Source organism: Mytilus edulis, chromosome 2 (genome assembly GCF_963676685.1).
Source record: "Mytilus edulis chromosome 2, xbMytEdul2.2, whole genome shotgun sequence".
In the NCBI taxonomy this organism is placed as follows: Eukaryota; Metazoa; Mollusca; class Bivalvia; order Mytilida; family Mytilidae; genus Mytilus; species Mytilus edulis.
This window is the reverse complement of record NC_092345.1, coordinates 104,828,207-104,840,917: the sequence shown is the minus strand read 5'-3', so window position 1 is coordinate 104,840,917 and position 12,711 is coordinate 104,828,207.

The window sequence follows — 12,711 nt, the reverse complement described above, 5'->3', positions numbered from 1 at the left end:
CATCGAAGATGTACACCTCTAATTTGGACAGATGGAATTATTTTTCTTATGTTAGTCATATTAACTTTGTCAATTTTGACATAGAATACCATAAAGCAGACCTAGTTTGAATTAATTGTTAATAACCACAGACATTTTCCTTCAACATAATGTAGACTGAGATAGTTCTGTCTGTTTTTTTTATTGCGATTTTATTTACAGTAATTTAAACATCTTTGGCCTGAATATTCCTGTTATAAATATAATTAGATATCTACCACCCCACCCCTTGAAAGAAACAGACCTAAACTAAAGCATCGCAGCTCATGTTAGAAAGTCAACTTATGTTGGTGTTATTTCTATACAGATTAATGTATCTTTTTTTACTCATCAAAATAGTAAATAATCAATTATAACAGTATTGTGCAGAATTTGATTATTTTTTTTCAAATACACAAGTAAAATGCCAAAAGTACTGAACTCTGAGGAAAATTCAAAACGACAAGTTTTTCATCAAAATCCAAAATCAAAAGTTCAAACACATCAAAAGAATGGAAAACAACTCATATTCCTGACTTGGTACAGGCATTTTCTCATTTAGTAAATGTTGGATTAAACCTGGTTTAGTTAGCTAAACCTCTCACTTGTGTGACAGATGCATAAAATTCCATTATATTAACATGGTGTGTGTACAAAACTAACAGATATAATAGGTAAAAATGTTAAAGATAGGGGTCAGCAGTCAACTTGAGGTATTATCTTAATCATTTTCTATTGTACAATTACACAATTACGGAATATATAAGTACAGAGCACTTGATATGTAACAAGGTAATACAAAACGGCATATTGTCAAAAATGAAAGACAAGTATACAAAAATTATCATAGACCAATAACAATGCTGGAAACCACGTCTAATGGATACCACCAAAAACAGACTAAACAATAAAAGCTATATTCATTAAGACAAATAAAATAATATTATAACCTGTTATTAAGATTATAAACAGCATCAGTAACCAGAATCTATACTTCAAGACCATTGTGTATTATTGGTAAAGTTGATACCTTTCGATGAACTTTTTTTTATAAAAAGGACGAGACATTCTTTGGCATACCTCTGGTTTTTGGAAAGATTAGAACTTGTTCTAAATCTTTACTTAGGCACCGGCCCCCTAACAATATGATAGATTAGCTACTGTTACTAAATGTATTCACAGTGAAATAAAGTTCCCTATGGATCTCATGTATGTGCACATAATACACATATAAACTGATAAAATGGGTATATTATTTGAGCAGTTCATTTAAAAATGTATGTCATTAAGGTGTGTTGATGTGCAGGCTTTTTTTAAAAAACATTTTGATAAGGTAATTAGGTATTGATACAAGGCTAGTATGATTGACAACTGGCATTATCACTAAACAATCAGAGACAAGGTGGGCCTTTAACTACAATGCCCCACCTCCTAAACTGTCAATCAAATTGACCACATTACCTATCAACCTCAGTATTACATAATTATACAGACCTTGCAATATACATCTAATTCTTAATATACAAATATTTGACCTCATAATTGAATACACAAATGTAGATGTTTGATATATATAAGGATGATAGATTTATTTATTGCTTATTACTTTTGATCTACATTACATGAAGTGATTCTGTAAATTATATCTGATAAATGATTAATGGATTAAGATCTTTAAGAAAAATGAAATATGAATATATAAAAGGTATTGAAGTATGGCCTATAATTTACATGATAAATTTTCCTTTAACCATCTGTAATTAATTAACTACTTATTTAGATTAGTTCTCTTTTTTTTTTTATCAGGAATTGGCTTGAAACAGTTTTAAAATTTTAAAACTTTTAATTATTACAAACCATTGTTATTTTATTCCCCATCAATCATTATGTCTATTTTAGTTCTTTGGTGTTTTTTTTTAGAAGTGAATAGATATTTTTGCAATCAAGAAAGAATCCACATTTCAATAAAATAAGTTTTTTAATTTGTTTACGTTGAAAAGGTACATTTTGAATGCCCTGTGTTGAAAAATACTTAAATAATTGATCAAATGGCACCCGACAACTTGTAATCTTCAATGTCATATAATCTCTGTTTCAACTTACAACCCCAAAACTACATTTTTAGTAGATTATTTTTGTTGTTAATGTAAAGTTCTTAGCTGTTGTTCTAGATTTTATGTCTTACAAAGATAGTTCGTAACATTTACTAGAAGAATTTTTGATTTACAATTTTTTTGTTTTTTTTTTTAAACATGTTCAGAACAGGCAACATTAATTGGATAAGATATAAACTACAGTTTAAATAAAATTGTGCAAATTAAGAGACCCATATTATTTAATTTGAGCTCAATTTATCCTCATACTGGAAAAGCACGTTTCCTTCTAAAGACCTGCTGTTAACGCAATTTTCAGCAATAGTGCTTTATTAATGTTCATTTTCCCCTACCATACCTTAATATGAAATTATTCAAACTACTCTTCTAATCTTTCCATGAGTGGTTTCCATCATTTTGATTAACTTTCTATTCAGACACTGGTGACGTTTTTCAAAGTAGTTGCTGCATGCTGTTAAATAGCGAATAAGTTGGGGAAATTTATATCCCATATAGAGTTATGGAGCTTTAAAGTTTAAATTTAAGGCTGTTTTTTGCAAATAGCACAATAACTCAAGTACTATATAGTATTCCAGGAACGACTTTCTCCAAACTCTTCATTACTGTGGGACAGATGGAAGTATAATTTTTAACAAAGTGTATGAATACTTGAATTTGTTTGGATTCATTTAGTAGAAACTTTGTATAATTGTTTGAATTTGCAAACATAACAAACATTCCGATCTATTACGAGGGTTTATGCAGGAATGTTTTATTACATCTAGAAATTGACAAGTAGGGTCGGTTGAAAACTAAACTTTACGACAAAAGAGATGATTTCTGCTTTCCAATTGTAAACTTTCCATTTCTTAGTAGCAACATTCCAGCAGCACCTGCATACGGGGTATATATCTCCCAATCTCCCAACTGATACGATATTGCCGTGCTTGCATTTCCTATCATGATTTTCTTGATAGAGGGTTGCTGCTCACAAGGAAGCTATTAAACCAAGAGTTCAAAATGGTGAAGTTGTAATCATCCTTCGTAAATTCACGAGTTGGTTGACCGCTATGGAATAACTGTTTCACGAATGATATCGGATATGTTCCTTACGTTGTAACTACAATCCCCTTCCCTTTCATGAATGTGACCTACCTAATTAGACTATTTACCGGATATATTATAACATAAATAAAGGCAACAGTAGTATACCGCTTTTCAAAAATCGTAAATCTATGGACAAAAAACAAAATAGTGTAAACAAACTAAAAATGAGGGAAGCGCATTAATATAAGAGGAGAACAACGACACAACATTCAAATGTAACACACATAGGAACAGACTAAGACAAAATCCGATGAGAATAACCAATATAACATCAAAACCAAATACATGAATTTGGGATAGAAAAGTACCGTGTCACGTCTTATAGTAATGTGAATTCACACTCAAATATAGGAGAAAACAAACGACACAACGGAAACACAACGTAAAAATGTTACACACACAGAAACGAGCTATGATATACTAGTAACAATGGCCATTTTCCTGACTTGGTACAGGACATTTTTAAAGAAAAAAATGGTGGGTTGAACCTGGTTTTGTGGCATGCCAAACCTCGCACTTTCATGGCATTGTTAAATATAACATTAAAATGACAACCTAATAATACAGGACAACAATACAAATAAATAGGAGAATGTATTAGGCAAAGAAAAACATGAATAATAGATAACAAAAGGCATCAGGTTTAAAATTCAATACGTCAAAACCGCGCCTTGTCCACACAAGACTTACCAGTGACGCCCAGATATAAAAGTTCGAAAGTCAAATAATGGTACAAAGTTGTACAGCTCCGAGGATCAAAAGTTGACAAAGGTTGTGCCAAATACGGCCAGGGTTTTCTGCTTGTGATAATAACATCCTTATTATTTAGAACAATTTATGCTATTGCAAACAGTAAATTTTATCAAATGAATATAAAAGATTTACATGATAAAACTGACGTCTTAACTAATTACAGAAAACAAAACACGAATACATAATATATTGAAGACCAACATAGAAAATAGACACACCCGACTTGGTTCAGGCCTGAACGCAAAAAGTCATGAAATGACATCACATACGAAGTAGTAAAAAGGCACAACAATTACGTCACGCAGACATTTGAATTTCTGAAACAGCACGAAAATGACGTCACATTTGAAAAACTATATCTCAAAAATAAGATAGAAATAGGATTGATTTAAGATTATAATAGAACTAAATACTGATATTATATTTAAACACAATGCACATTGCAATACTAATCAATAGCAATTAACTATATTATATATATGTCCGGTTTCTTTTGAATTTAACTTCAATCATAAAATATCGTCCAGATTACGTTGAACAAAATCAAAACTAATAAATGAAGGTGGTGATTAATTTTCTTTACCATAACACATGAATATAATAGAAAAGACGTCAACCAATTTGAAAAACTCCGATGAAAATTACAAATATATCAAATATAACATCAAAATAAATACATGAATTTGGGATAAATAAGTACCGTAACACGTCTTATAGTAATGCGAATTCACACTCAGCAAAACATGCAGTCACAATCGGGAATAAGTCACGTTCGGTAATTAAAGGATTAGACGACGTAATGACAAACCACAATCTACGATGTGGTAAAAATGTCCTTAGATAGTTTGGTCAAAGACACATCGTATGGATCAACTAATTCGTGATGGTGTCCATAAAAGAGGGACGAAAGATACCAAAGGGACAGTCAAACTCATAAATCTAAAACAAACTGACAACGCCATGGCTAAAAATGAAAAAGACAAACAGAAAAACAGAAAAACAATAGTACACATGACACAACATAGAAAACTAAAGAATAAACAACACGAACACCACCAAAAACTAGGGGAGATCTCAGGTGCTCCGGAAGGGTAAGCATATCCTGCTCCACATGTGGCACCCGTCGTGTTGCTTATGTGATTACAAATCCGGTAAATAGTCTAATTCGGTAGGTCACATTCATGAAAGGGAAGGGGATTGTAGTTACGACGTAAGGAAAATATCCGATATCATTTGTGAAACGGTTATTCCATAGCGGTCAACCAACTCGTGATGGCGTCCGTAAAATTTACGAAGCGATGATTTCAACTTCACCATTTGGAACTCTTGGTTTAATAGCTTCCTTTTGAGCAGTAACCCTCTATCAAGAAAATCATGATAGGAAATGCAAGCACGGGAATATCGTATCAATTGGGAGATATATACCCCGTATGCAGGTGCTGCTGGAATGTTGCTACTTATAAATGGAAAGTTCACAATTGGAAAGCTGAAATCATCTCTTTTGTCGTAAAGTTTTGTTTTCAACCGACCCTCATAGTCAATTTCTAGATGTAAGTCAAGATATGAAGCCGACTTAACTGTATCTGTAGTATCCTTTATCTCCAATTCGATGGGATAGATGCGTTCATCTATATAGCGGAAAGTAGAATTAAAGGATATTGCTAACTTCTTATCTTTCTTCCTAAGAAGTTCCTGCATAAAGTCCGCCTCATAATAATAAAGAAACAAGTCGGCAACTAGAGGGGCATAATTTGTTCCCATTGGGATGCCGACAGTCTGTTGAAAAACACGTCCTCCGAACGTTACAAATTTACGGAGTGTCAATTTTAATCTGTCCTCCTCATAACTTTGTTGAAGCAGTTTCTGTGTAAGGAGCACATTTCTGTATATAAGCAACGCGACGGGTGCTACATGTGGAGCAGGATCTGTTTTCTATTCTGGAGCACCTGAGATCACCCCTAGTTTTTGGTGGGGTTCGTGTTGCTTATTCTTAAGTTTTCTATGTTGTGTCATTTGTTTTTATTGTTTATCTGTTTGTCTACTTTAATTTTTAGCCAGGCGTTGTCAGTTAATTTTCGAATTATGAGTTTGACTGTCCCTCTGGTATATTTCGTCCCTCTTTTATTACAAAGTATTTTTATTTTTAAATTTGCCTATGATTAAATGCCGTCAAAATATCCCATTTTGTTCATGCCACAATTTCAATATGCACAGCAAGGGTGTATCATGCGCTCTTGACGCAGTTGTTTATTTTAATATAGCGAAAAGAGCGTACCATAACAAATTGAATCATCAGTAAACAATAATATGATCTCATTACTTCTATAATCATGTAATTAAATAAAACTTCATGTACTATTATTAATTCGTTTTACTTTGAAATATTTGCGTCTCATTGGTAATACATTCATATAAACAGTAAAATGGTGAACTTATGAAAAATTGTGACAATTATACAGCACAAACGTTGACCAAAACGATTTTACACAAGAAGTGCTTTTTGTATTATCTTTTTGGGCAATACTTGTGCTCCGGTTTAATTTGACGAGAATCATCATGTAATAAGTTAAGTTTTAAGAAATATTATATGAATCGTCATTACAATATCATTTCAATGATATTCAATCAGATACCACTTGACTCTTCTACCAAACAAGTTGATCAGCTCAATCAACCTTTAACATTTTTGATATTTGGTTTTTATCCGTATATATTGGATTGACACGCTTAGACATTGATTCCTCTGTCTATGGACTAAGTTCATCTTGTATGAACTTAGAATCTGGAGCCATCTTATGTTCCCCTTTTGTTAAGAAGCCAGGTTAAAGAACTGTGATCTGATCGGACAATAAACTGTTTACAACACAAATAGTTCTTGAAATGTATTGTGAAGCGACTTTCTGCAAGAAGTTCATTTCTTGTCATCCACTATTTGCAATCTTGTTTTCCTAAAGTGCGACTCCTGAAAGCAATCTTTAATAAATGACTGCAACACTCATTTATTGCATCTGTCTCATGCTTTCTGATGAGCCAGCCTGGTGAGGAAACAAGCAATAATGCATGCAAATGAGATGAAAATCTTCTGTTATAGGTGCAATATCCGAGAAATGAGCGTTCCAGTAGATGTCCCAACCGAAAGGATAACTTGTGTCTGGCGTAGATATAAGGTTTTGATCCTGGTATCTATGATGAGTTTATTTGCAACCACTGGGTCGATGCCACTGCTGGTGGAGATTTATTTCCCCGAGGGTATCACCAGCCCAGTAGTCAGCACTTCTGTGTTGACTTGAGAGTTATCATTGATATGTTCATAGTTATAAATTGACTAAGCAGGGCTTTGGGTTTTTGAAAGACTGAGGCTTTTCTACCTCAGGAATAGATTGCCTTAGCTGTGTTTAACTTTTACGAATTTGTGGTCCTCAATGCTCTTCAACTTTGTACTCTATTTGGCCTTTTTGACATTTTTTATTTGAGCGTCACTGATGAGTCTTTTTTAGACGAAACGCGCGTCTGGCGTAGATATAAGGTTTTGATCCTGGTATCTATGATGAGTTTATTTGTTTTGAGAAAAAATAGCACTCCTGCGCTTTAAACTAAATTCGGTTGCATAAAATCGATCACACGCTTATCTACATTTGTACTTTTCCAATCGAATATGCGCTTAAGACCCTCATTGTAAATATATGTGCAAATTAAAATCGTCTACCTCAGCATTTGCATAGCACTCTTCAATACCAAGGGCAAAACTATGAAATTGTTTGGCTGGATATCATGGAAAAAATGTTTTCTGTTGATCTGCGGGCACACGTTCCACTTGCCAATATCCAGACGGAAGATCAAGTGTTGAATAAGAGTTGAATTTAGATATGTAATCAAGCGGTGAATATTCGTGACTGAGTTCAATTTTCTGTGTTCCATGCATCATTGCATTATCCACTGCTGTTTATGTAGTTGTCAACAGTAACTAACCACGGACTTATGGACGGGATAATCAATCAATTTTCGAAATCCTATCAAGCTCCTGTAAAACATTTTATGTGGTATCGGCATTGGACTCCTTGTAGTTTTAGTTTATTTAGTTGAATTCAAATGTTGCTGTTTTCTCCTTGTTATCTTCTGCAAATCTGATCTGAATTCTGGGTTCAGTTTATTTTCCTCTTATAGTTGACACGTTTCCCTCGGTTTTAGTTTGTAACCCGGATTTATTTCTCCCAATCAATTGATGACTTTTGACCAGCGGTATACTACTGTTACCTTTATTCAAGAACAATCATTTCATATTTGTTCTACTAGGTAATTTTCATGACTTACCAGAGCACTCGAAGTTCTAGGATATATAACATGCGAATCTATAAATCAATTCATCAAACACACTAGAACTTTAGCTGATTAAGTTACTAAGCTTTCGACTAAACCTCTTCCAATTTAATTGCAAAAGTCTTTCTGCAAGCGCAGTCATTCATTCTGAAACAAGAATGGCTTACTGCTTACTAACATTGTCCGGTGCATCATAATTTGGGATTTTCTAGCTCTCCCGTCAGCCGACGTCTTTTGCATTTACTGTCCTTCTTAAGCTCATGGCTATAGACGATACATTTCAGAATTGACCAACACCTTATAATTTCCTTGATTGTATAGCTCAAATTTTGGGCACCATGATTGGTTAATAAAATTATCTTATCTTATCTCTATTCTGCTAATACCATTCATTTTTATCGAGAGCAAGCCTCAAGTTGGACTTTAAAAATAACCATGAAGTGATACGTACTATGTAAAAGGGAAAGCTCGTGCTTATGAGGAGTTTGTTCATCTCAAGTTTTTACCATCTGTCCATTGACGGGTTAAAAAAATATTTTCTATGAGTATCTGAATATTCTTATAGTAACTCTTGATAGTACATTATATTTACAATTATGTACAATTTATCTTCCGATGACAATATTAATTTTTTTTTTTTATTGATATACGTTTGTGAAGTTGCTTCAACTGCTTCTCTCAATTTCTATCGTTTTCTAATGTCCCAAACCATTCGGCCAGGTTCTGTTGACTTTTCTGGAGAATCATAGGTTGGTTGAGAGTCACCAGAGCCATTATGGCTCAAAGTATCTTGGAATTTTTGTTCCGCTCATAATGCTAACGAACTGCTCTACTTTATCTTTAATAGGAAATATTTTTGTTCCATTTCTATCAGTCAAGTAACAACAGAAGAAATTTAAGAGTTGAGATAACATAGAAGAGAGGCGAAAAATAACAAGTGGACATTCAAACTCATAAGTCAAAAATAAACTGACAGTGCATGGCAAAAATAGAAAAGAAAGACCAACAACAGTATAGTTAACTAAACAAATAACAATTAATACTGCAAACCCAACCGTTTATTTGGATCTCAATGTTGAAACTAAAATTTTGCAACGTGCCTTGGGATTTGAGACTTATTTAAGAAGGAACAATTGCAATTTCATTTTAAATAATCTGTTTCAGTTATTCTATCTTTGTATACCCTAACAAAACTATGTCTATATTGTTCTTTTCAGGCTCTTTGCATACAGTTTTTTTCGATTATCACTTTTCTTTTAGAACTCTTAATCTTTTTTTTGTGTGTATGGCTTGATTTCAATCTGAGATATCCCTTTGGTATCTTTTGTTTCTCTTTTCCAGCTCAATATTCAAACAATATATCACAACTTTACTAGCTCAATTGATTGACATTTCAGCTATCTTAACATTTCAAAGGTTCAGAGGTTATATTTTTACCCCATTTCAGAGTATTTTTAAGACTTTGGGAGTCAAGTCAATATTCGAGACGATGTGCAATTATTTCTCCTTATTCCCTTCTGCTTGTGATCTCTTTAAGCTCTGGACCAGGACAAACAATAGACAATGTTTATACACAGTGCATACACCTTGTATGTTTTTTACAAAATAATATCTTGACAACTGATAGTAAGCCTACTGTTGTGTTTAAAACATGTAATCCTTGTGAACATTTAGACACTGGTACTTCCTCCATCACTTCAATATCATCATATTTCATCTTGATTAGCATTCTCATTGAAAATTCATTTACTGCAAGTTAACATTATGGTCACAAATATTAAACAACAATTTAAATCGAAAGTAATATAATGTCCAACACAATTTTGTCACATCTCGTATCTTTTCATATATTTTTTTTTAATTTGACCAACCTTGCACATATTACTGGTGTAAAGCGAACTCTTATGATTCTGGATTGAAAATTCAAATGCCAGCAGACTTGATTTTTTTTAATTGCCTTTTGAATCATTAATCAAGGCAGACATCTTACTAATCGATTGAGACGTTTAAGGTAACAAATCAAAATATGAGGAATCCCATTAAACATATGTTTAGAAAACTTCAGTTGATAGATTCTTCAGTGAGAGGAAGGACCTAATGTTAACTTTGGTCTTGTTACAAAACGAAACACTAAATTGTATTACCTTTTATTTATGGCAAACTGGATAAACTGAAAAAAGTAAACTGTCAATTTTTTTAGTTTATTGTTATCTATATGAAATGCAATGTAACAATAACAATGTGACAAAGTAGCTTAAATAAATAATGTCATTTGCTGGAATAGATCATTACTTTTATCAAATAGTGTAGCTTTAATAAATAATGTCATTTGCTGGAATAGATCATTACTTTAATCAAATAGTGTAGCTTTAATATAAATCGTAATTTGATGGAACAAATAATTATCTTAATAAGTATGCTGTTTATACATGTCATTTTGTCATTTGCTGGAATAAATCTCTACTGTATTAGACAATGTAGTTTAAATATTTAACGTAATATGCTGGAATAAATCATAATGTGAATTAAGCAATGTAGCTTAAAACATACAATGTCATTTGCTGGAATCGTTAATTTCTATAATTAGACAATGTAGCTTAAATATATAATGTCCTTTGCTTTGAAGATTAAAGCATTTACTTTTGCTCTCCATGTAGGTGAAACTCCTGACATAACCAAAATGGTTTCTGTTTTCCTTTGCTTATGTGAAGGTCTTGAAAGAAAAAAAAACGTAAAAAAAAATCAAACATTACTAAATCATACGACAAAATTTGTACAGCAGATATTTTTTGCGTTAATGTAAAAATTCAAATGTTTTAAATACAGAACATAGATTTTAACTTTGGGAAAACAGTTATTACAATACATCTTTTTCAAGGCCTTGTTAAGTCCATCTATTTCAGCTTCCTACTCTCATCAATAATATAACTATAAATGCATGCATCAATTTCACACAGAATCAGGTATAATTTATAAACTTAAAAAATGTTCATTCTGGTTTCAGAAAAATGCGTCAAAGGTTCCATTATACATTTTTATTTGGAGGTAGTTATAATGCAAAAGTAACAATCCTGCTATGTGACACACATATGCAAAGATCACACACCACCAGATAAGATAAATTGCTCTTAAACCTTTTGTATACTTCATTTAAGGCTTGGCAAAGCATTAAACATATAAGCATTTCCAGAAGACAAATGCCTTTCCTGTCGTTAAAGCAATTTATGAGAAAACAAAACTGTATCCAGTACCCTGGCTACAGTTAAAGCTCGTAAGTTTATATATTCTCGATTAAGTATTAATTATTCATAAATAACACTCAATTCATCAAACAATCTGTGTACCTTAATACTGTTTTCACTCCGACTTGCTGTGTACTTGGTGCAAAGTTATAACATTGACAGACTCTGCTTAACAATTAATTTGAGTATTCCTTACAATATTTTAAAATCAATGAAAACTTGGAAAAGCCATCAATCTAAACTAGGATCTAAAGATACTTTAAATAGCTTAAGATAATGTGGTGCAAGGTTTCTCCAAAACATTTTTGTGAATGCTGATTAAATGTGTTTCATATGGGTTTGGTATCACTGTCTATTTAAGATTTCAAATTTACATTACCAATGGGTATATTAATTTATGAAGTGCAAGTTTGGAATAATTTCCTTAAACTGACAAACTTTGGGAAATGTTCATCCAACTGCAAGAAATTATTTATGCAATACAGCAGGTTTCAGTTGAAAATATAATACTCTTATAATTAAATGCCAATAACTGACTTCAGAGTCTAAAAAAAACACCACAATACAAAATTAGCGAATTATAATTTACAATAAACAGTCAAGTTAGGTGTAAAATGTAATCACAACTTTTTGTTTTCAAACAATGTTAATTTTTAAATTTTGATATATTTCAATGTTTCATATCCCTAATTTTCAGTTGTTATGCTTTTATCAAAATTCTTTAACAAATGGCTGAATATTTTAATCATTTGATCAATTTAATGCAACTTAAATAGTTAAATAGTTTTGGTTTGATAACAGTAAATATATTACGTGTATTATTAGCACGAGATCAATATGTTATATATAATTTAAAACACATGACATTAGAATAACAAAATATCAAGGTTTATAATTACTATAAATAGCATAAGAAATAATAAACCTGTATCATTTTTCACTTTTACAGGGAAAATCCAAGTTTTGACAGACAATTTCTATCTTTCTTTCCCAACAGTCAGCAAAATAATGATTTCTTTTTATATGAAGTCATTAGATGTGGTCTCCTTTTTATGACTTCACAATAGAAAATTAAGAAGAAAGCAATTCAGACCTACGAACACCAGAAATCAAATGAACAAAAATATTACAGCAATATATCTATATTAAAAAGGTAAACAAAGTGATAGCCATAAATTGCT